Below are 24,985 nucleotides of genomic sequence, written 5' to 3' on the forward strand. Positions count from 1 at the left end.
GTTTCCCCAAAAATAAGATCTCCCTAGTTAATAAGCCCAATTGGGCTTTTGAGAGCATGCACTAAAATAAGCGCTTCCCGAAAATATTTAAACGCATGCACAGCCAGTCCCCACCATTTTCCTCTGGTTAGGGTTAGGGAGACAGAGCTGGAAATCAGGTAAGATGCAAGAGGAGCCCCGTCTTGTTCCATGCACCCCAAAACAATATGACTTCCCTGAAAATAAGGCCAAGCGCTTATTTCAAGGTTCAAAAAATATAAGACAGGGTCTTATTTTGGGGAAAACACAGTAGATTTATACACATATTTATGTAGTTCTTCTTATTAAATGTTAGTTGAATGTGATGAATTGTTCTGAAATAGTTTAAGAGGAAAACACATAAATGGTCTATATATGTATTAAAGAAAATTGATACACAATGCATTCATGGAAACATGTACTAATGACTATTACATGTGTATATTAGCAATGGTCATAAAATATGCAAAATATTTTTTTAAAAAAAATATGCAATAAAAAAAATGAACAAAAATATTCATCACTACCTGTCATTAGTATACTATATCTGGAAATTATGGTTTAGATTCCTACTTAGCCATGAAGCATCATAAGCAATGCTAAGCTTGTCACAATTAACAACATGTTACCACAATAGGCAGGAGGTAATATGCTGCCATTGTTGTTGGTGTTTGTAGTGATAGTTGCAGCAGTAGAAATAGGAGCAGTAATATTTACTCTTGCTGCTGTCGTTGTTATATCACTATTCCAGTAGTAATTCCTTGAAAAGCTCCATATGGATTTTAAGTCCTCCAACCTCCTTTTGAAATATATTCTGGATTTCAGTTCTGATCTCCAGAAATGAAAGTGTTTTTTCAAAACCTCTGTTATCTGCAATAAATCAGTAGAATAAGATCTCCCAAGAATCCTGATTTATTTGGTTTATGGATTACAGAAAGAGCTGCTCTCACATTCATGGAAAAGCAAGAACAACTCTGGGCTCTATGCAAGGGAAACAAGAAGAATAGGAGGTAAAATTGGATCTATGGCCTCATTGTTTACCAGTTTAAAGCTTTATGTTTATTTAGCTGAATGGTCAAAGAGGTCTGTAGTATAGTTAGATTCCAGGTTTGGTTTCTGTAGTTTAATTGTTCATCAAATCAACATACGCCTTATAATACATATTACTAAGATCAAGCCCAATAAACAGTGAGTCTGATATGATAATTTAACTCTTCCAGATTAAATATTTATGCTTTTTAGAGTGGAGAACTTACCAAATATAGCTCATCTTTCTGAAAGACAGAGCATCTATTTAATGCTGCTGAGTTCAGCATCTACACGATCCATCAGTCACATAAGTGCTGGCTGAATAAGTGCCTAAGGATAACATTAAAAAAGAAACAAAGGTACATGAGTTAATGGCCCACTTTTTCATTCCTAGCTTGCTATTTTTTGCTCAGTCAGGCTTGTGTGAGTTTTTTTCCTTCATAATCGTGGGCCATTTCAGACAGTGCCCATTCATGCATTGCAGTGATCTGGCATTACATTAAATGTATGGGTGGAAGTCAATATTTGCTTGCTTCACACAGAAATAGTTTACTTTGTCCAGATAAATAAACAAATAAACTCTGACCTAAATTCAGCCTGCAGCTGAAATTGATACATAATTGCTATTATTCATTCATTCTCAGTCTCTCCTTACCTTTGAACCCTGTTCAAATTTAGCAAATATTGTACATTTCAAAAAATGAGAAAAGTTAGAATATGCTACCTATTTTTGCAAATCATTTTAATTTCAAAACATTTACAGTTCTCTCTCTCTCTCTCTCTCTCTCACACACACACACACACACACACACACACTCACAAACTCACATGATCCTTGGAATATTATGTTACAATTATCATATTTTTTTAAAAAAAAATTATATATTCAATGTGATGGAATGATTAGACATTGAAGTGTTGCTAAATAGGATAGTAGAACAGGTGGTTAATAGGTTTTTATTGATGACAACTGTGCTGGAACCATACTTCAATTTTTAAAGACATTGTTAAGTACATTTACACTCATTCATTAATTATAATTTTAATATAATTGCATGAGTGTGTGCATAATACTCTTGTAGGAATGATAAATTATCATGCTTTCTACATAGATTCTCATTTATTCTAGCTCAATGCCACCTCCTCCACTAGAAATGAGATGGGATGAACCAGGTAAAAGTAAAGACAAAACAAAACTGAGAAATGCAGAATAAACTGGATAAAATAAAATAAAAGAGAATAAAGTGGACAAGACAAATTGAATCCATATTGTACATCAAGCTTCCTTTGCAGACTACTGTGGTGAATTAGAGATGAAGACTGGATTGGAGATAACTCAGTATAGTTGAGCCATCACGCAAGAAAACCAGGGATTAATTAGATAAAATTTAATGGATTGCAGACATGAATTAGCAGAAGTATGCTAGAGCTGGGAATGAGACATTTGAGGGAAAAAGTAGAAAAAAATAGGCATTTGGATAAAGAAGACATAGAGGGAACCTCTAGGAAAGTTTATATACAAATGGGATGAACGAAAAAGTGGATTTCTGTGTTCTTTGATTGCAGTTCATGTTTGGCACATGTAGATGTGGGTGCAAATGTATGGACAGTAGGATTAAGTACATTGGAAGTGATCTTGAGAAAACATGATAAAATTCTGATCCTTCAGTGAAAGAATGTTGAGCAATCTGGAAGTTAAGACATGACAACTGGATTTCTTGTTGATTTGAAACATTTCGCAGTTTATCCAAGTTGCTGCTTCAATCTGAAGAAACTACTTGGATAAAGCAGCAAAATGTTTCAAACCAACAAGAAAAGAAGTCCAGTTGTCGTGATTCAACTTCCAGACAACTCTACCTGGACGACTGAGAATCTTCATTGACAAATGTTGAGGGATGTTGCTAAATAAGAAAGGACTATGCTTTTCTCTGAAAATGGCTTTTCAACACAGATGTGTTCCAGTGCCTTTCTCTTTGGCACTGAGAAGCTGAGTGGGAGCCACTGAGTGGGAGCCACTCAGAAGCAGTCATTACTGGAGCAGCATAGGAACAAGCTAGGAAAACTAGTTTATAAACTAAGAAAGTATATAAACTAGGAGACAAACAAACAAGCAAATATATCCAATATAAACTAGGAGATGAACAAAAAAGCAAACATATCCAACTATCCTAGACACTTCCATGCCCGCAACCTATTCAGAAACCTGACACGTGACTATACCCCTTTGTTTAAAGCCCCCTACTCTTGCCAATCCCCGCAGCATTACATGTTAGAAAGAATAACTGGCAGTTGTTTTTCCTATGAGCAGGTGGCAATTTGTCACAGGAGAAACAATGACAGGGGAACACATCAATTATTTTCCTTAATTTATCTCTAATTAAAACAGTAAGAACAGTACCACTCACTGGTCTCATTACTAAGGCAGAACAGGGATCTACAAGGACCCTTGTAGAAGGACAATTTATTTTGGTATAGCTCTCTGCTTCATAGACTTTAACAGAGTTGTCTGGTTGTGCCCATAGTAGTGGTGAAAATGCTAGTTCCTTCTTTTACTTTAAGCAATTCAATGAATATATATCTTCCTCTTCCCAAAACATTCACATTAAATTTGTGAATATGTAACATTTAATCCGAAAAGGGATGTGGTGGCTCAGTGGCTAAGACACCGAGCTTGTCAATCAAAAGGTCGGCAGTTCAGCGGTTCGAATCCCTAGTGCCACATAACGGGGTGAGCTCCCGTTACTTGTCCCAGCTTCTGCCAACCTAGCAGTTTGAAAGCACATAAAAAATGCAAGTAGAAAAATAGGGACCACCTTTGGTGGGAAGGTAACAGCATTCCGTGCACCTTCAGTGTTTAGTCATGCCAGCCACATGACCACGGAGACATCTTCTGACAGCGCTGGATCTTCGGCTTTGAAACTGAGATGAGCACCATCCCCTAGAGTAGGGAACGACTAGCACATATGTGCAAGGGGAACATTTACCTTTACCTTAACACTTAATCCTGTTTAAATGTACCAATGGTCTAAAAGAAATCCTATAAAAAAAATGACTGTTTATTATCCCAGATGCTTTTTTTGGCTACCAGGATCCTGGGTTGTTGTTTTTTTTAACTTCTTGTATTGAGTTATATTCACTTTAAATGCAATATTCTATTTTTGAAGGCCTGTGAAGAATTTCTTAAGCAATCCTTGAAAAAGTTTCTTGAACAATAGCTTTTTCTCTCTCTCTGTGACATTTTTAAATATGTCACATATAAACAAGGGTAAATTGGATAGTTTGGATTTACTGAATCACACAAAACACTTTGTACATGAATCATCAGTTTAAAAATAGAAAAAATGAAAAAAATGAAAACAAATCACCACTACCAACCAACCATTTTCAGATTACCAGGTACAAAGAAAAAAGACTGATTTATTTTTTAGTACAGCACAGAATTCTAAAAATATGCAAGATTCTTTTTTAAACAATTTTTATTTAAAGTTTTAATTACAACAGTAAAAGATAATGCAAAATAGAAAAAAGAAAAATAGAAAGTGAGAATAAAAGGAGGTGCAAGAAAACAAAAGGAAGAGATAGAAAGGAAAATCCTTAATTAGCAGATATAAAACTCTTCATCCCATAACAAAACTCTTAATTTTAAGAAAAAGAAATAACATTTCTCTAATCCAGGTGTCAGTAAAAAGTTTGAGCAAAGCCCTAAAATAGTAATAGTAATTAACAAATGTTAATCTCATCATGCCATATCTCAACTTTTAACTGTAAGCAAATCCACATAAACTGGTTCCAGTATCCTAATATGAACATGAGAAAGGGGAACAATTTGTCTTTTAAAGAGTCACAAGGATCCCTTACTTCAGGGGTGTCAAACTCACAGTCCGTGGCCCGGAGGCATCACATGTTGGCCACGCTCATCCCCACCCAGTTTAGCAAAGAGGGGAAAAGTAATGATATGCCACACGACAACGTGACGCCGCAAGTTTGACACCCCTGCCTTACTTGAATTTAATTTAATTTAATTTAATTAATTAAATTTATATGCCGCCCCTCTCCGAAGACTCAGGGCGGCTCACAATACATTTTCAAAAATCATAAAAAAACATTGAAAAATTAAAAACATTAAAAACATTAAAAACTCATTCACACCATTCATGGCCGGATCTCGCCAGATCACAAGAGCGAGATCAACGGCCCCACGCCTGCCGGAAAAGCCAGGTCTTCACCACTTTTTGGAAGGCCAATAGGGTGGGGATGGTCTGGATCTCAGGAGGTAACTGGTTCCAGAGAGCTGGGGCAGCCACAGAGAAGGCCCTCCCCCGCGGGCCCACCAGCTGGCATTGTTTAGCTGACGGGACCCGGAGGAGACCAACTCTGTGGGATCTTAGCGGTCACTGGGAGCTATGCGGCAGAAGGCGGTCTCGAAGATAACCTGGCCCTGAGCCATGTAGGGCTTTAAAGGTAATAACCAACACCTTGAATTGTGACCGGAGACCAATAGGGAGCCAGTGCAGCTCGCGGAGAATTGGTGTAATGTGGGTGTAACTAGGTGCACCCACAACAGCTTGCGTGGCTGCATTCTGGACCAACTGTAGTCTCCGAACACTTTTCAAGGGTAGGCCCATGTAGAGCGTGTTGCAATAATCTAACCGTGAGGTGACAAGGGCGTGAGGTGATAAGGGCATGAAGGGGAAGAATAATTACATAAAAAGCCAATTTAAATGTTATCTGATTAGGGATACATAAAGTAACTATAGGGAATAGGCTTAGCACCACGTGTTTAGTAAAAGTAAATCCAATAGAAAATGTTTTTTTCCAGTCCAGATTTCAGCAAGCCCAAAGAGAAACACCCAAAACAATATGTCTCATTTTTAAACCTGAGATAAATAACCCTAAAATAAACTGACTTTATTATGTTCCTTCGTTTTATATAAAACATTTTTGCTCTTTTATCCATTCAGATGATTATGGATCCTTGTCCTGAATTTCTTCAAAAGTTTAAAAAACCATTCTTTGATAATCCACTATTAAGTAGCATCTTTAAAAAATATAGCTGCACATAATGATTTGAGATACCTAGTTCCTAATATACAATTTAGTAATTTACAAGATAGTAATTTAGTTATGGACAGATAGATATCCACAAAAAATTGCAGAGGAAAATGTACTGGAAATAGTTATATGACATATTAAATCTCCACAATGTTTTGATTTAAATGAAATGAAAAAACTGGAAGAAAACAAAAGAAAATAGAAAAGCATTGGAAAGATTAAAGTCATGGCCAATCCATGCTATTAACATAATTTGCATATTGGCTTTATTTCAGTTGTAGTGGGGGGGAAGTAGAACATGACTGTCCCCATCTGGATCCACTATTTCTGGATTAAATTTCTTAGCTCACCAAATAAGCTTCGATATCAGCATCTTTCATACCATATAAGAACATGTAAGATTCTTTCTTTATCTTTCTAATTCTTCTTTTTCTTTAATTCTAACCTAATTCTTCTCTAATGTTCTGAATTTATTTAAAGAACCTGTTCACACAATTGAGGAAAAGAAAGTTCAGACTTTCTAGGTTGCAACCTAATCCTCCTTGGCAACACCACCCAGTCTTAACATATGGACCAAAATGATACAATGTCATATGTTTTTACTGAATTTCATTTCACTTTATGTCTTAGTCAATTGTTCTATTGTAGTTAATTCATTAGTGGGAGCGTAGATGACATACAAAATTTGGAATGTAGATATTTAACGTTCATTGCTAAATTAAATGCAAGGATCTGCTATCACAAGTATGCAGGGGTGGGCTTCAAAAATTTTAGCAAGGGGTTCTCTGCCTGGTTTCTGGGTGGGCATGGCCATGGTGGGCATGGCCTAGTCGGCCTCTTGCAGCACAGGGAGGGGGTGAAACATTTTTGCCCTCCCCGGGCTCCGGAGGCTTTCCTCGAACCTCTGGGAGGGCGAAAACTGCCTCCCCAGTCTCTGGAGGCCCTCTGGAAGCCACAAATGGGCCCATTTCTGGCTTTCCTGAACTTCCAGTAGGCCCATTTTTTGCCCTCCCCAAGCCTCCGTGCATGCCCTGCACTTACCTGCATCCAAAATGGGCCGCGTGGAGACTCCTGGGAGGGGCGGGGTGGGGTGTGCAGGGCCAGCCAGGAGTGGGATTTGGGGGTTCTCTGAACTGCACAGAATCTTAGCTAGAGGTTCTCCCGAACCCCTGCGAACCCCCAGCATCCCACCCCTGCAAGTATGGTCATAGGTTCAGGGAAATTTACTTGCATGATATTTAGCATAAATGCAGAACTTCTGCCTTTATAACTTTAACAGTATAAATTAAGCAATAGTATATTTCACTCATTTCAGGATTTCACTGATATCTGCAGTGTATTTTAATTCTCATTATTGCATTGAGAAGCACATCTAGGTTTTGTGGAATATGTTATGGACTACAGATAGAAGGTCACTAATACTGCTAGACAACAGTATAATATCCTTAATGGGACAATGGTATCAGTTCCTTAAATTCTGCCTCTCTGTGTCTCTCTGTTTCTCTGTCTGTCAGATTCCAACTACATCCTCATCCAAAATCAATTACACAGTTACTCATATTTTCTTTCTTCTTACCCCACTGTTTCTCTCTTCCTTTTGGAATATCTTCCAGGAAGCAAATTATAGTTTTTTATCATATCTTGCTGGAGAAAATCTGTTATCTGTTTCCAAGGAATCCTAAAGGAATCAGGAAGAGGTGAGGAATTCATTTTTATGCAAATATCTAATTCTCACTCTTCTACCTGAAATTAGTCTTTTTAACTACTGAGATCTTTTAAACTTGCAGGTTTTTCTTAAGGATTTGAAAAGTTGGCTCCAGAAAATTTTAAAAAAAATAAAAACTCACTCTAAAGGATTAAAGAAGATCTACCCTATATAAACAGTGTTAAAGGAAATGCAAGGCATCTTTGAAAAATATTGGGACACACACAAGTATAATTTTGATCCTCATTCAGACAATGAACATCTATTTTGGAATAGTTTTTTTTTTTTTTACAGTGAACACACTTAAATCAATAAACTTTGGAGTAATACCAATTTGAGAACTGGAAGTAAATAACTTTTTTTAAAAAAAAAATAGTTAATAGATATGTTAATCATTTAGATCTAGTCAAAGTTTTAAATCATTTTGGTTACTGCAACAGGAATCTGGATTGTGAATAAGTACAGACATATTGAATAAATTCATATGTTGATCTTACAGTTTGGTCCAGAGACCTTGGCAGTATTTAAAACTTAGTAATTATTAACAGCATCAGAATATGCAATGGATAATTTGAAATCTACCACACTTTTTATGAACAATTAAAGAGAATTATATACCTTATTCCTTGCACATATTGCATGCCAGATATTATCTGAAGACTATGAAAAGTTGAACATGGGACATAGAAAAACAGAACAAAAACAGAACAAAAACCACAAGTGGATTTTTAGTCTTAAATTGATTATATGCATTTTTTAATATTTTGCTTATGGGTTATTATGGCTTTCTACTGATACAACAAAAATACTGTGCAATCTAAATGTAATGCTGTGTTGCAGAGTGGAGCTGAGATATATATGTTTATGTTTGTGTGTACTTTTTTTGTTCTGTCCGTTGTGTTTTTCCGCCCATATATTGAAGTAATTAAATTAAAACTCAGAAATATGGAATTAAAGAAGGCCTGGAAGACTCTGAGTGTTTCTGCATTCAAACCCAGCATTCGTGTGGTCTAATAATAATTTGGGATAATCGTGTCACATACATCACAATTCTACCCTAGAATCAATCATCTCAATATAAAATCTAAATATACTGTCCAGAAAGGAAACAAAAGAAATGAAAGAGAGAAAAAATTCACTCCACATAGATAGCTTTATTACCAGGGCAAGTCAGTATCTCTGAGATGCACAAGAAGCAGCCCAAAAGCAGATTTTCCTCTTTGCCATTAAGTCACCTCACCAGACCTAGCAGCTACTGCTACTGTAGATCAAAAAATGCTTGCATATCTCCCTGGGAAAAGCTCTGAGAAATGCTATCATTAACCAACCCACCTTAGGGTAAAGAAAGATAATGAATAACCCGAGATCCCAAACACATATGTTTTGAGGGCAGGGAAGGAGGGAGCCTCTCTCATGGGGGATGACCTTAAATTAGTTGGCAAAGCTCACTCCATGACTTTCTTTCTGAATGGGTTTAGATGCAATAACATGCTTCAGCCTAAAGACAGAATAATGGTAGTTAGCGCTAATTGAAAGCCTGGGACCTGTAAAAGATAACCTGAAGCCATCCTTCAAATCTTAAAATAATAACACACTTCTTAGTTGAAGGGAAAACCAAGGACAGAAAGTGTCTATCTTTGCTATCAATGACATGTAGGGTAGGCTTCCTGATTTTCTTGAGGTGTATTAGTCTTCAACTAATCTTGACAGGCCAACCTGGTCAATTTAAGGCATTTTGGAGAGACGTGTTTAAAAAGATCTGGAGGACAGTTTTACCAAACTTTGCTTCATACAAAATTCCCCTTGCCTTTTCTATAATCCTTTAGGAGATCTTCTTATCTACACCGTGGCAGTTTGAGACCCAAGTACCATGTGACAGGGTGAGCTCCTGTTCCTGCCCCAGCTCCTGCCAACCTAGCATTTCAAAAGCATGCAAATACAAGAAGATAAATAGGTAGCACTTTGGTAGGAAGGTAACAGTGTTCCATACACCTCATGTATACGCATGCCAGTCACATTACTATTTATTTAATTATTATTTATTTATTTATTTATTACATGTATTTATATGCCGCCATTCTCCCAAAGGACTCAGGGCAGCGAACACAAGTTAAGAAACAAGTGCAATAAAATCCCATTTTAAACCAAATAATTAATAGTAAATAATAAAACCCGGAATCAGAGTCAGCCTATTTGTTTGAACATCCAAGTCTTCAGGTCCCGACGGAAGGAACGGAGATCAGGAGCCGTCCGGAGCTCGGTAGGTAATTCATTCCAGAGGGTGGGAGCACCCACAGAGAACGCTCTACCCCTGGGCACAGCAAGATGACATTGGCTTGCCGTCAGAACCCTGAGGAGAGTGGCCCTATGTGAGCGACAGGACGGAACATACTATGGAAGCATCTTCAGACAATGCTGGCTATCTTGGCTAGGAAACAGAGATGATTGTTCCCCCCATTCCCGTCCCGTCCCCTGCCAAGTCAGACACAACTGGACAGGAGAAACCTTTGCATTTTACCTTTTTTAATGCAATGGTGAAGGATTTACACTAGGACTGGGAAGAGCCGGGATGTTCTGTCCCCCCACCTCACATAGGCAGACACGCGAGCAAAAGACGTCTACCAGTAATTTATTTTTACAAGCCAACCTGAATCCTTTGGTAGATAAAAGTGCTGGCAGCTACTTTCCGAATGCCTGTCAAGTTTCTTATCATCTCTAGAAACAGGAGTCAGCATATCTGTAGTCCGTTGCTGGGGCAACCAAGAGTTCATAAGGCATAAAAGAGTAGTCAGAAGTCATTCACAAAGTCCAAGCCTTAATTCCGAAAGATATCCCATCTGAAGCTCATGATATGCAGTTTTTGTCCGTCACAGAGCCTGCAGAGCAACCCCACCCACTTTTATCCCCTGTGGGCAATGGCTCAGTGACTCAGCAATCTCTGGCCCTTCCACACCTCTTCCTTTGCTGCGCACACCTCTCCCTCCGACGCTGCTGAGATCAATCCAAGATTGATCTTCATCACTCCCTATTAGTGGGTGCTCCGACATGCCTTCCTCCTGGCCTTCAGCTGGATCCTGAGGCATTGCCAGAAAGGAGGGTCCTGGAGAGGGAGGCCTTGTCAGTTCCTCCCCATCACTTTCAGAGTCATCTTCCTCTGTGAGGACAGGCTCGGGAGCTGGAGTCACAACACAGGTTTAAGTCTACCTTTAATTAGAAAATGGTGTACAAAAAAGATCAGTATTACTGAAGGTATGACCCTTTTTTACATGCACTTCACTTTATGCAATGCATGCTAGAAGAGGAAGGAACTGAGCTGCTGGTTTGTGCTTTTTACTCCCACCCCACCTGATGGTTCCATTTGAGAACAGGAGAAATAGGCCCAATTAATGTTATCTCTCAATGTCCTAACTGAACCTGATTTTGACTACCCAATCTAAATACAAGATCATGACTAGAAAGAGCTGTGAGTGGCGCACTGGTTAGAATGCAGTATTACAGGCTAACTCTGCCGCCTGCCAGCAGTTTGATCCTGACCGACTCAAGGTTGATTCAGCCTTCCATCCTTCTGAGGTTGGTAAAATGAGGACCCCGATTGTTGGGGGCAATATCCTGACTCTGTAAACTACTTAGAGAGAGCTGTAAAGCACTATGAAGCAGTATATAAGGCTAATGCTAGTGTTATAACTATCTGTGTAAGTATACTAAAATCAATTCTCCATTTGACTGGGTTTTTTTTCTATGAAAGAGACCTCTGTTTTTCTGCCTCTTTCTTTTAACAATTGTTTTCTGATTTGTTTTATGTGCCTCTTATTCTGAGAGGACAGATTGTGCTGCTGTTGTAGCTTCTGCTTTTCTCTAGTATATTTCTATCCTTCTTTAGGATTCCTGGCTGAAAATCACTTCTTGATCTCAAAAAGCCCTGTGTGATGCTTTCTTCTTACACTTCCTTATCGCAGTGTTTTTCAATCTTAGCAACTTTAAGATGTGTGGATTTTAACTCCCAGAATTCCTCAGCCAGCAAAGCTTGAGAAACAGGGTCCTATGGAATTAACTGAAACATGAGAAACTAGGAAGACTTTAAACTGTAGGGAAATGGCTGAAACCTGAAAAAAAATATCATATGTGCATTGTGCTATGGATTGCTGTCTAGAAATACTGAGCAGTACTGTACTTTATTATCAGAAATCAAGTTAGAGATTATTAGAAACAACTGCACATTCTCTTCAGGTTTCATTCCTCCCTGCCTCTCTTTCCTATTTTTGCACCTATGAAAAACATTAAAATTGTAATTGCTCTGCTCTCTTCCATTCTGAGCAATAGAAAAGCTGAGAATCAGATTCCACTTGTGGTTTTGGAAATCTATTTGCTGAAAGGCTGCAATGTTAAAACGTTCACAAAGGTTCAGCCTTTGAAAGTTACAATTAACATACATTTGATTATCACACACTTAGTTATCATACTAATTATTTTGTAGAAGAAAAGTGGACCTCTTTGTCTACTTTTTCAGTATATCTTTTATTGATTTGCAGATGCATATAGCAGCAACTACCATCTACATAGGTTTTCTGCATCATTCATTTGACATTATGCATTTTCTGTCATTTCCCCTGAAATAATTCACTTCAATATCTAAAACTTCATTTGCTAGTACTACAGATGGAACATTCTTTCTTCACCTACAGAAAAGTTAATGGGGTATTTGACATCTTGACAAGTTTGCCTTGAAAGGATTCAAACTTGAGTACAATTGGTGTCTATTTGAATAACAATATTACCCACTTATTTACTGGCAGCTAAGCAGCCATTTTTTTGATTCAATCCCTTTATTTAAAAAGGTCTTTAATTTGAAGAGTTCTTTTTTTCCCCCATAATGGTGACGTGGATTGAACAAGGACACATCTAAAAGACAAGGAAATTGTGTGTGTCACTCCCTTAAATCTTGAATCAAGGGCAAATGCATAGCATAAAAGTCTTTTTACTATAGATGAGCATTGTTAGCATACAGCTGTACTTATTTCTGTATCATTTTGTCCATAGCAAACAAAAAACTGCTTTTGCATTGAACAGAAACAATGCTGAAGGTGGGATGGGAGAGAAGAGAAAGAATCTTGAAATAGAAGATCTTGTTTTTAATAAAAAGAAAAAAAAGCTGATTTAAATGTTGTTCCAAAAAAATATACTATGGAGAAGGTTAAATAGTGTCTTTCTAGAGTTGTCTTCCAGGGAGATGTTAAAAAAAATCAAGATGGTAGCCACAACCATGTGATCAATTTCCCATCCTTTTTATGTGTTTGATGTTTGCAACACATACAAAAAAGAGCAGGGCATCAGTCACTTGGTCTGAACCACCATTTTGATTTATTTTTATTTTTTACTTTCATGCTGATACCCTTTCATCTTTCTCTTTAATGCAATAATTTTAGTAAAATTCTCCCCACATTATATTTTCTTCTGCATTCTGAAATGTTTTCCTCCATTTTTTGCTTCCTGAGAATTCTTACTCCACATTCTGCTTTATATCAACATTAGGCTTTCGCCAGCAATTTAGACAAAGGCACAGGATCAAATTTATTTATTTATTTTTATTTTTTTATTTATATGATGTGCTTCCATTAAATGTAAATCTTGTTTCTTGTTAATAGATAGATGCATATGTTTTTGTGACAGGCTGAAAGTTGAAAAAGTGTGAAGTGGTTAGATAGCATCATGTCCCGGGAAAGAAGAATATAAAGTAGTAGCCTCAGTTGTTCTTTTTTATTCATTATTTGCAGTTGGCAGCCTCTTTATGATGTTGGCTGAGCTTTAGAACAGATAAGCAGGTTTTTTACTTGGATGAGGAATCACAATAAGAAGGTAGGGCGGTAAGTCTCTTCCATACTTTACAAGAAAGGGACTTGATCTAATAGAATTACCTGAAGATCTGCATTCTGGAATAATGCGGTCTATGCAGCAGTCTTTTCTAAGCACTTGGTTGATCCTGCCAGAACTACGTGTTTGCCTCAAGCATTAAACCGTATAAGTGGTATGCTATAGCTAAAAGTGTCTAATTGCCTGATTGAAAATCAATAGCAATTCTTGGCTATGGAGATAGATATACATATTACTTTGTGGAGCAGTCTTCGAGACCCCAGGATGAACTTCCCTTAATCCCAAGAATTAAAAATAAGCCATGAATGTCTAAATTGTACTAAATACAACACAGAAACTAGGAAAAGCTCATTAAGTAAAAGATTTTTTTGCCATAAAGAAGCTTACGCACCAGGCACTTAGCTTTCTCTTCTTATTCACTTCAAAGCAAGGGAGGTTGTCCTTAATTCTGTAGTGAATTTACACTTTTGTTTCACATCATTTTGAAGGATACTTAAAGTATGCCAATAACGAGAAAGAGCTGACTGAGAAAACCTATTATTTTATTTTGCTTCTAAACTCAAAATTTTAAAAAAGACCCAAATAATTAGAAAGAGAGCATGGATTCATGGATAAGGGCATATCCATGAAAATGCAGGTGAAGGGTAATTTAATTTAATTTAATTAATTCAATTTATATGCAGCCCCTCTCCAAAGACTCAGGGCGGCTCACAATACATTTTAAAAAATCATTATAAAAAACATTTAAAAATTAAAAACATTAAAAACATTAAAAACTCATTCATGCCATTCATGGCCAGATCTCGCCAGATCACAAGAGCAAGGATCAACGGCCCCAGGCCTGCCGGAAAAGCCAGGTCTTCACCGCTTTTCAGAAGGCCAATAGGGTGGGGATGGTCTGGATCTCAGGAGGTAACTGGTTCCAGAGAACTGGGGCAGCCATAGAGAAGGCCCTCCCCCACGGGCCCGCCAGCCGGCATTGTTTAGCTGACAGGACCCAGAGGAGACCAACTCTGTGGGATCTTACTGGTCACTGGGAACTATGCGGCAGAAGGCAGTCTCGAAGATAACCTGGCCCTGAGCCATGTAGGGCTTTAAAGGTAATAACCAACACCTTGAATTGTGACCAGAGACCAATAGGGAGCCAATGCAGCTCACGGAGAATTGGTGTAATGTGGGTGTATCTAGGCACACCCACGATAACTTGCACGGCTGCATTCTGGACCAACTGTAGTCTCCAAACACTTTTCAAAGGTAGCCCCATGTAGAGCACGTTGCAATAATCTAACCGTGAAGTGACAAGGGCATGAGTGACTGTCCAACCAGTTGTTGCTGATGTTGTTTTGCACTGTTTAAAAGATAGGGCAATATCTGCCTATAAGAGATTGAATTTATAAACTTTGGATAGTGGGTATGGATAGATACATGGATAATCAGATACAGTAAATCAATCTTTTATACACAATTGAAAGTGGCAATGCATGAACAAAGAGCGAAGGAAATATTGGTATATGCCTCAAGTTTCTTAAATTAAATGAAGGCAGGCCTGTCTGACGGCCCATGGGCCGGGTGCATCACATGCAGGCCCATGACCCTGGCTTCGCAAACACAAAAAAGGTCATAATACGTTATGATACGTCATGTGACATGATCGAGTTTTGACACTCGTGTTCTAAGGTGACGGTCTGTTTTAATAAAAAGATGTTCACATTAATTTTGAATGTGTATTTTTTTTAGTATTCTGCTCACATATAGGATAAATAGGATGAACATTTTCAGCATGACCATTACTTCAGTACTTTCACAAAGATGATTATTTTTAGGGGGGAGAAAGCTTTTAAAAATGTGGGACAATTTTATTCTCAAAAAATCCTCTGAGTCTCTTATGATGCAACATTGTACTACATTTGGTTAGCTTCAGGATCTTCAAATAAAGAGGGCTGCAGCACAAGAATAACAGAAACAAGGAGGAATAGAATAGAATAGAATAGAATAGAATAGAATAGAATAGAATAGAATAGAATAGAATAGAATAGAATAGAATAGAATAGAATAGAATAGAATACTTTATTGGCCAAGTGTTATTAGACACACAAGCAGTTTGTTTCTGGTATGTAAGCTCTCAATGTACATACAACAATAGTGATAGACCATTAACATAGTCATTGTAAAATACATTCATCATAAAATATTCAATACAACACTTAGTGATAGTCATGGATACCAAATAAGCAATCAACATAAATCATACTAGGATACCAAGTAAACAATATAAATCGTAAGATATAAGCAACAAAGTTATAGTCATAAGAAGATAAGGAGATAGGTAATAGGGAAGATGAAAATAATGATGGTAATACTGCCTTTTTAGATAGTTTGACAATGTTGTGAGAATTAGTTGTTTACCACAGTGATGACAAGGGGGTGGAACTGTCCTTGTGTCTCATTGTTCTGATGTGCAGTGCCCTATAGCATCATTTTGAGGGTAGAAGTTGAAACTGTTTGTAATACATAACACAGAAAACAAGTTTGGTAAAATCTATAAATTACTTACCAAAATAAGATTTGTAAGCCAAACAAGTTTTATGATTAAATGAGTATTGGGCCATTGACAGGATTATACCAGTTGTAACGATATAGACAAAAGAAGGAAAGAAGGACTCCATATATAGTCATATACCTTTCAGTCACTGTGATTTGCTCATGATGGAATCTGTAAGCTAAAGAGAGAAATGATGCTACTTTATTAGAGTCTGGCAAATCTGTTTGCAAGAATGAAAATGTTTATAGTTTTTTTTTTAATTCTCTCTTGTTCAGGGGAAGATTTTAGACAATAAAAGCCTTCCTGTAATTAATAAATACCATATTTTTTGGAGTATAAGACGTGAAAATTTAGGTGTGTCTTATACACCGAATGTAGCACCACCTACCCACTGGCCCCCACCCTTTGCCCTCTGCCTCCCAGCAGTTTACCTCCTTGCAGCAAGCAGCAAGAAAAAAAACAGCTCCTTTCAGCTTCAGCACAGCCTAATTAGCACAAGTTGAGTGGATTAGCCTCCTGACTCTCAGCTCATTTGCTCTCAGCTGTTTTGCACAGGGCTCTGCTGCTTCCTGCAAAGAGGTAAATTGCTAGAGCAGATTTTTTTTCCTTGTGCTAATCAAGCTATGCTGAAAACGAAAATGAAAGTAAAGCAGGCTGTTTACTGTTTGCTGCAATGAAGCAAAATTGCTCAGAGGCAGAGGGAGGTTTCTTTTTCTTCTTTTCCTCACCAAAAAAGGTAAGTGCGTCTTATACTCTGGTGCATTTTATACTCCGAAAAATACAGTATATTTTAATAGTATAAAAATAGATATGAAGGGGAAATTTTTAAAGTTTTCTTGAATTTGTTACAATTCTCATTGCATACTTTAAAGTATGTCATTCTTATTCTTAAATAATGATAGTTCACTATTTTGATTGTAATTTCAAACTATCAAAAGATTACCTAGAGTAGACTGACTAGCCTGAAATTTTCATGTTTTACTGCTAGTATCTTTTGAAGGAAATATAAAGATTTTGATGGAAATCTAGAGAAAGTGGAATAGGTAGAGCACATCTGTAGCCTAAGAGTTATGTCTGATGGGGATAGTTCATTTGCAGTTTAAGTCAATGGAATTGAAAGGTCTGCAGTTCTCTAGTTATGACATGGCTTCTTATCTCACCCCAATTATGGCATGGAAACATGTCTTTCTCACTCGTATTTGCACACTTTGGAAGCTCTGAATATACTTGCCCCAGAATATGTTTTGTTTTCTTCCCAATCTGTGTAAGAGGTCACACTTGCAATTTTTTCGTCATAACTTTAAACTCAGAGGTTAAAATATGATGTTTGGAATGGTGATATAAAGGTCTAAATGAAGAAATTGGGGTCTTTGACCTCAATTTCTGTTTTCGTTTAAGGGGGGGAGAGTCACTGTGTTTATAAGTCAAATCAAAATAACCTATACTGGACAATTTAACCTACTAAATTTGAACAGTGAAAATATATCAGACTTTTGTATTTCTCTTTGTCCCTCTTTCATAATTGTGCGCTCTTATGTAGGATTACATTGTAATTTTAAATAGGGCTGATTCAATTCAAAATCAAATCTCTTGAATCTTTAAATTTGAATCCCTTTTTCCTACATTGATTCAAAGATCTAATTCAAATCAACCTAATACATTATTTGAATACAAATGTCAAATCAAATTGCCTTCCAGGTTACAAAATTAACTCAATTTATAAATCCAATTGATAATTAAGAGTGATTTCCTTTAGTTTTAACATTCTTCTGTTTTGAGTTTTAACATTTAACATTATGACCTTCTAATGCTCATTAATTAAAACTGTAGATCTTATCATTTTGCTGCCCAAAATGAAAGATATGTCTGTGTCCAGGGGTGGGATTGAAAACCACCGAGGGAAGAAGGAATAGAATAGAATAGATTTTTTTTATTGGCCAAGTGTGATTGGACACACAAGGAATTTGTCTTGGTGCATATGCTCTCAGTGTACATAAAAGAAAAGATATGTTCATCAAGAATCATAAGGTACAACATTTAATGATGATCATAGGGTACAAATAAGCAATCAAATCATATTACGAAACAGTCAATATAAATCGTAAGGATACAAGCAACACAGTTACAGTCATGCAGTCATTAATGGAAGGAGATGGGTGATAGGAACAATGAGAACATTAATAGTAGTGCAGACTTAGTAAATAGTTTGACAGTGTTGAGGGAATTATTTGTTTAGCAGAGTGATGGCGTTCAGGGAAAAACTGTTCTTGTATCTAGTTGTTCTGGCATGCAGTGCTCTACAGCATCGTTTTGAGGAAGCTGGCTTTATTGGGAACTTTTGTGCTAAGGTTATTACAATGGAATATTTAGGCAAAAGGGCATTTTTCTGAACTATTTTCTTCCTACATCTTATATTATTTCATTCATGAAACTAAAACAAGAAAAGCTGCTATGGTGAAGACGGAACCTACATATAGCTACAGTTAGAAGGCTAATTTGTTCCATTTGGTGGCACCAATAATTGAAAGTCTACCATAAACAGTCCCTTTATTGGGAACTTGTAATTCTTGTTTTATTTTCATCTTCATAATATTTACTCTATAATGGTCCAAATGACCACTATTAATTTTGTAGCTGCCATTAAAAACAGTGATTTGGCTAATCTACAGGTCTCCAAACTTGGCAACGTTAAGACTTGTGGACCGTCATGTATTGGAAGAGTCTGAATAAGAATGAAACCAATCACATGGTATCTCCTGATGGTCAATATAAATCTATCGAAAAACTTGCCTTTCATATTACCTTGATTTTCTTTTGGTGACAGAAAATGAACAATGAATGTGTGTGTGTGTGTATTTGCTGCCATTAAATAGTTGAAGCAAAAGAGGAAGAAGACAAAAATCCTTGCTCGCAGTCTAATAGATGAGATTTCAAAATATATAATAGATTTCAGTAAATCACTAGTAGTATATATTCAGTGGAATACCTCCTAGATTTGTTGAAACTTGTGGTACAAAAATATTCTTAGCCTATATTTATTCTTGTGCTAAATCTTATTATGCGCATAATACTATTTCTGCCTAAGGTTGAGATTTAAGTAATATGTAGAAATACAGGCACTAGCAAATATACCATTTCTGCTCTCAGTAATATACAGCTTTTAGTCATTCTGCCGTTTTGCATCTGTAGGAGATATAGGTAGAAATTTCACACACAAAAAACCTAGTAAACTAACTCAGTGGTGGCTAACCTTTTTGGCACTGAGTGCTGACACAGGAGCGCATGCTGGAACTCCGAAACCTGGAAGAGAGCGCTGCCGGCTTCTCTCTTTGGGGTTCCATCGCATGCATGTGCACTGGCCATCTGGTCTTCATGCACGCACACAACAGAACCCAGAAGAGAGCGGCTGCACACATTCGCGCCAGACCAGCTGGTTTTCACGCATGTGCGCAATAGAACCCAGAAGTGTAGCTGGCAACGATGCACATGCCCACAGAGAAGGCTCTGCCTGCCACCTCTGGCACGTGTGCCATAGATTCTCCATCATGGAACTAACTAACTCATTCCTTAATTCATTCAATACACACACACAAATACATCTATTTATCTATCTATATCTATCTAGAATATCTATTTATCTATGTATCTATCTATTATCATCTATCACCTATCACTATCTATGCAGCTGTAAAACTACTGTATAGTTTTTAAGTTATGATGAATTTAGAAGTCCTACTTCTATCACATAACTTTGCATTCGTCTCCCTGAACAATCCTGGGTTGGAAAAAGAAACACAAGCATTTCCCCCTTACCATTTGAGAAAAATAACTCTGATAAATCTTGCTTTGTGCATCTGGACATAGTATTTCTCAAAAATCCTTCATGGATAGAAATTGTGCCAGCACAAATACTGACACTGAATCTGATGAGATGATTGTGATTGCCTCCAGCCAGACATGCCTCCAGACACCAAACAATACTACCTGGCTCTTCCAACAAGACAAAAAATCTGCCTTCAGGCCCTTCCAAAGAACCAATTTAGAGAATATGTTCAACTCCATCTTGGAGGCAGATAGGTCAGCTTCTACACATTTACCTCTTCATTTTTCAGTTAAAGGTATCCATTCCCAATTCCCCATCCTCTGTTCCTTTATTGACAAGATAATCATCTTTAGATTCATTTTGGATTTACTCAACCAAATCCAAAACCAAACCAAATTGGGTTTTAGGGTTAGGGCGTATTTGGAATCCATTGAAACTGGGAGAAAGGGATTATATGGCAGAATTCATAATTTATAAAAAGTAGGTTCTCTTCCTACCTGCTTGGGGAATTTAGCAGATCCACAGTCACTTCCTACAGTTATATTTAAAATGGTAGATTTCTGAATGATTTATACTAATATTGTTTTAAAACCGAAGCTTTCTCAGTTGAATATGCCTATATATTATTAGCGGTGGTCATCTATAAAAGTTTATTCACATCTTTTTTTTTTAATTAAATCAATCATGTGGCATGTTTTATCACCAAGGCAAGATGGATAATGTCCTATCTGATCTACTTTTCAAGTGGCCTCTGATGGTAATCTACAGATAGAAAGTCAACTAGGAGTAATCACTAACACTGCCCCGATTTTGGTAATGTGAACATGGCAATTTTGCCTCCACCTCTTTTTTTCCACTTGCTCCCCTATTTTTTCACTTATGGACATTTACTTTGGACAGAACAATGTTTGTTTTTGTGAAACTGTCACTATACACAACACAGACTTACTTATTTTTAGGTTAGACTAACAGACAGAACACCATTATGCCTTGAAATTTATACTTTTTAAAATTTGCCAATTTAAAGTTTAGAATATAAAGTGTGTGTGTGTGTGTGTGTGTGTGTGTGTGTGTATTTATTATATATATATGTAAGTCTTGGCGTATTCAGGTCTTTTCCTGTATAAGATTTCGACAAGGTCCCACTCGTCATCTTCAGGCTGGTGTCTTTGGCTTCATGCTTGTGTGAGCAAAGCATGATCGGAGATGCCGTCTCTCTATAAATACTGGTGGGGAGTGGGGAGTGCTGGCTTTGTTGTTGTAAGTGGGTTGGTTGGCTGTGTTGTTACATCTTGATTAGTAGATGGAGTTGATGTTTGCAGATTAGTTGGCTGTTTCGTAACATCCTGTGTGACCGAGGTCCTAGCTGTGGGCCATTAGCCTTTTGTGTTGTAACGACCCGGGTAATGGGTTGTGTGGTAGCATCCTGAGCTCTAGTGTTGTGACATCCTGAGTCCTGTGCTGCAACATCCTAGGTAGTTGGCTGTATTGTAACATCCTGAGCTTTAGTGTTGTAACATCCTGAGTTCCGTGATGTATTGTCTTGAGCAGATGGCTGTGATGCAACATCCCGGGCATTGGTTTGGATCCGAGTCTGAGGTCTGAATCCATCACCTCTCACATACAAAACTCATTCCACTTCATAGAAACAATAAAGAAACAAAACCTACAACCCAGTGACCTACTCATGAGTTTCAATTCATATCCCTCTTCACCCAAGTGCCTATTAAAGAAGCCTTGACAGCTATCCAACCAAACCAAAGCCAAACCAAAGCCTGGGATGTTGCATCACAGCCATCTGCTCAAGACAATACATTTGTCCTGTTCTGTGTCCAATGGATTCCAAAGAAACACAATTTCCAACCTAATCCAAAGGGAGACATCCCCCAAGTATCGAGACACAGAACAGGACAACGGCATCGCCCTCCTTCTTTACAACAAAGGCTCCACAGATAAAATCAGCAAAATTCTCCACAAACACAATATCAAGACAGCTTTCTGCACTGACCAAAAAATAGCCAGCATCTTAAGAAACCCCAAAGACAAGATCCAGCTAGAAAACCAAGGAGTCTATGAAATACCATGCAAAATCTGCCCAGCCACATACATTGGACAAACTAATAGGAGAAAAATGCATGCATTGCAGAACACAAGAATGCAATCAGAAAAGAAGAAAAAACTTCCTCCCTTTTCCAGCACCTTAAAGCAACAGGACATGAAATTGATTTCGAAGGAACCAAATTAATCTCCAAAACTGAACACTTCAACAAGAGAATAATTATGGAAGCCATTGAAATAGAAAAACACCCCCATAACATGAATAAATGTGATGATACCTCCCACCTACCAGACATCTGGAAACTAGCCCTTGTCAACAAATGAGTCCCAGCACCCACAGACAGAAAAATCTACACACCAGAAGCCAAACACACACACCCTGAGAACTCCAGCCAAAACATACCCCAGCCAACCACAAAGATGAAGCCTTGCCACCTGGTGGAGAACAGCTGACCATACGTCCGAAGCCAAGCCAATAGACACAGACTGGGACTCCCAACCAATCAGGATGAAGAGGTGGGGCCATTCCAACAAAGCACGCTGCCAGCACCAGATTTGAAACAGTAACGGCAGTTCCTGTTAAAGAACCCTTGCATAGGCCTGATGATGGCAGATGAGATTCTGCCGAGACATTGCCAAAATGCTCTTAATCTTACACGGGAAAAGACCCAAATGCACCAAGACTTACACACACACACACACACACACACACACACACACACACACACACACACACACACATATATATATATATATATATATATATATATATATATATATATATATATATATATATATTTTCTTACTTCTTCATAGGGTTTATGTGTGTTTTTCTTCTAGCCAGGTTTTCCCTACGTAACCAAGGTTTTTTGTAGCTCCAGCTCAGTAGAATCACATCTACTCGGTTCTGGGCTTTTTTCTTTTCTAACAGCTAGCATGCTCTAACTGCTAGGTGGGAGACCTAAATAGATCCATTTCCAGCTCGTTTGCTTTCATCAGTAGGCCACACCCATATCTTATGTATCCTCCCTGTAAAGGTACAGTATCAATTTTCTTACTTCTTCATAGGGTTTATGTGTGTTTTTCTTCTAGCCAGGTTTTCCCTACGTAACCAAGGTTTTTTGTAGCTCCAGCTCAGTAGAATCACATCTACTCGGTTCTGGGCTTTTTTCTTTTCTAACAGCTAGCATGCTCTAACTGCTTTCATCCAGTTCTGATGAAAGCAAACAAGCTAGAAATGGATCTATTTAGGTCTCCCACCTAGCAGTTAGAGCATGCTAGCTGTTAGAAAAGAAAAAAGCCCAGAACCGTGTAGATGTGATTCTACTGAGCTGGAGCTACAAAACACCTTGGTTACATAGGGAAAACCTGGCTAGAAGAAATACATGCATACATACATACATACATACATACATACATACATACATACATATATTCTGAGGTTTTTGTGGGTGTTTGTATGTAGGTCTTTGGTTATTCGGGTTTTGTCCCACGTAAAATTGAAGTGGCTTGGCGACGTTTCGACAAAGTCTCATTCATCTTCTTCAGGCTGGGTTTTTCAGCTTCATGCTTCTAGGAGCAATGTATGATCGCAGCTGTTTCTTCCTTTTAACTGCCAGTGGGGGTGTGAACTGATTGGGTGGGAGCTTGGCTGTGTTCTGATTGGATGGGGGGGTTGGCTGTGCTCTGATGGGATAGGGGGGTGTTCTGTTTGGGTGGGGGCTTGGTTGTGCTCGGGTTAGTCTGAGTTGCAGGGGGATTTGAGCTGGTGAGCTGTGTTGCTGTTGTTTGGCTTCGCATTCGTGGTCATGCCACATCTTAATGGTGGGTGTCAGTTTGCTTCATGTATGGATTGGAGCGGTTTAAAGTGGCTAATGATGCAGCTGTGGTCTGGCTTCTGGTTTGTGGTTGTGCCTCATCATCGGTGTGGGTTTGAGTTTGCTTTTTGCGTGGGTGTGTGGTGATGACATCCTGTGTGGTTTTGTGAGTGTGGGTCTGGTGTCATTCTTTGTGTTAGGGACTCATTTGTCAATAAGGGCGGGTTTCCAAATGGCTGGTAGGCGGGAGGTATCATCTCATTTATTCATGCTGTATGGGCATTTTTCTATCTCCATGGCTTCTCTGATTATTCTGTTGTTAAAGTGTTCAGTTTTGGCAATAGTTCTGGTCTTTTTAAAGTCAATTTCAGGTCCTTCATGTCCTTTAAGGTGTTGGACCAGGGAAGAAGTTGGTTCTACTTTTCTTACTGGGTTCTTGTGTTCTTCAATGCGTGCACTTATTCTTCTGTTGGTTTGTCCGATGTATGTGGTGGGGCAGGTGGTGCATGGGATTTCATATACTCCTTGATTTTCTAACTCAATTTTGTCTTTGGGGTTTCTTAGGATGGTGGATATTTTTCGGTTTGTGCAGAATGCTGTCCTGATGTTGTGTTTGTGGAGGATCTTGCTGATTCTGTCTGTCACACATTGCTCCTAGAAGCACGAAGCCGAAAACACCAGCCTGAAGATGATGAATGAGATTTCATTGAAACATCACCAAGCACTTCCAATTTTACGCGGGAGAAAACCCAAATAACCAAAGACCTACATCTATCTATCTATCTATCTATCTATCTATCTATCTATCTATCTATCATCTGTCTGTCTGTCTGTCTATCTATCTATCTATCTATCTATCTATCTACACATACACACACACACACACACACACACACACACACACATATTCCTGGAAGAAAGCAAAAGTGTGAGCTAAGATGAAGAGTTTCAATCCTTCCTATGTACAAGATAGATGGGGTAACAAAAGTATATCCATTAAGATGCTTCAGGCTGCTCAGGTTAACCTAGTGATAAATCCTTCTTTTTTGCACTTAATCTGTCAACTGTGAAAA

The 24,985-nt window shown here is 38.0% G+C and overlaps 1 long non-coding RNA gene across 1 annotated transcript; it reads right to left on the minus strand.

Moving 5' to 3' along the window:
* Window positions 1-1,283: 1,283 nt before the first annotated feature.
* Window positions 1,284-22,554, minus strand: LOC148114880 (uncharacterized). The gene is made up of 4 exons (XR_015732896.1): window positions 22,499-22,554; window positions 16,353-16,392; window positions 7,676-7,777; window positions 1,284-1,377 (listed from the first exon to the last, which is right to left on the minus strand). It is a non-coding gene; the product is annotated as an uncharacterized LOC148114880 (long non-coding RNA).
* Window positions 22,555-24,985: the final 2,431 nt, after the last annotated feature.

The sequence above is a fragment of the Pantherophis guttatus genome, chromosome 3 (assembly GCF_059756535.1).
Source record: "Pantherophis guttatus breed Tessera chromosome 3, ASM5975653v1, whole genome shotgun sequence".
Taxonomy (NCBI): domain Eukaryota; kingdom Metazoa; phylum Chordata; class Lepidosauria; order Squamata; family Colubridae; genus Pantherophis; species Pantherophis guttatus.